This window comes from Acyrthosiphon pisum, chromosome X (genome assembly GCF_005508785.2).
Source record: "Acyrthosiphon pisum isolate AL4f chromosome X, pea_aphid_22Mar2018_4r6ur, whole genome shotgun sequence".
In the NCBI taxonomy this organism is placed as follows: Eukaryota; Metazoa; Arthropoda; class Insecta; order Hemiptera; family Aphididae; genus Acyrthosiphon; species Acyrthosiphon pisum.
The window spans coordinates 102,982,880-102,984,261 of record NC_042493.1 but is presented as its reverse complement, the minus strand read 5'-3'; positions in this window follow the sequence as shown (position 1 = coordinate 102,984,261).

Sequence of the window (1,382 nt, the reverse complement as noted above, 5' to 3'; positions counted from 1 at the left end):
TGTCATCATATGTATTTGTAATATTATAAAATGGCATTTTACTTAATTTCCATATTATATCACGTCTTTTAAAGATTTGATCATTACTAAATCTTTTTTTTATAACTTAACTTTTTTTTTACACGGAGTTATAACGAAGTGTTTTTGGTGTGATAATCTTATCTTTAGATTTTATAAGAGGTCAATTCACTCTAATTTTTAAAGTAACACAGCTACACGTGTTCTACTGAGCGTAAAATTTGCTATGTTACGTACTTGTAAGATGGAGACAACACATATTATGTCTTCTTAAAAATAAATTGTTTCATCTTATATCATTGAAAACACACTCTAATATTGCAAGCTTTAGCTACTAAATATAAAAAAAAATTAACTAAATAGTAGACCTAATACATTCAGACACAAGTAAACATACCTACTTTTAAAAATTTAACTATCTGGAATCAATAATCGAGTAATCACTAATGAGGTAGGATGCGTATATCTCTAAAAAACGGTTACCTTTATAAATTATCAATAGTTAGGTACCCTAATAATATATGATTATTAGTTCACTCATCATAATATCGATTTGTTTTTTTTATCTATTTATAAGTAGAAATTATGATATTTTATCAATTTCAAACGGATTAGTAAGACGTTTAAATATTTGCAGAAAATACTATTTTCTGTGTTGTACCTACCTATTGCTACTTTTTGACCGTAAATAATATAGAAACCGCTACATCATCATATAATCAGGTTTTAAAATAATCACTAAGCAAAAATATTACAAAAAACAGGCCAAAGTACACGATTTCAAGTGCAATGGGAAACTTAAAAAGAATACCATTGAGACAAATACAGTGTACATAATAATATTGATAATATGATAAACGTTCCACCGGAGTTCTTTATTTATATTGTACCTTGCAGTTCGTACCCACCATTAAAAATCAAAGATTTATGTGATAAATGTTTTCTAGCATGTGTTAAAAATCTTAATTTAAGTACTAATTTGTTACAGTGTTTAAATAGGTACAACAAATAGCTGATGAATTACTAACCGTGTCCTTAGTACATTTATAATAGGAAATTGATATTAAAAAGCAGGTAAGTGGATGTCGCTCTGCTGTACAGTAGATTACAAGTGGGTCATTGTATAATTGATTGTATTAGACTTGAATTAAATGATATACCTAATATCATTGTATAAGAAAAACGATTCTGAGCAGAGACGGTTTGTCAGTCTGGATATTTTATATTTTGTTATTATTTATTTTATCATGTAAGTTGTATTATTATCAAAATATTATAATTTTTTATTCGTTTCTATGGTGATAGACAAAGCGTTAGAAATTAAAATCCCATTTTTAGCGTTTTTTCCTAATTTTTCGGTGGTT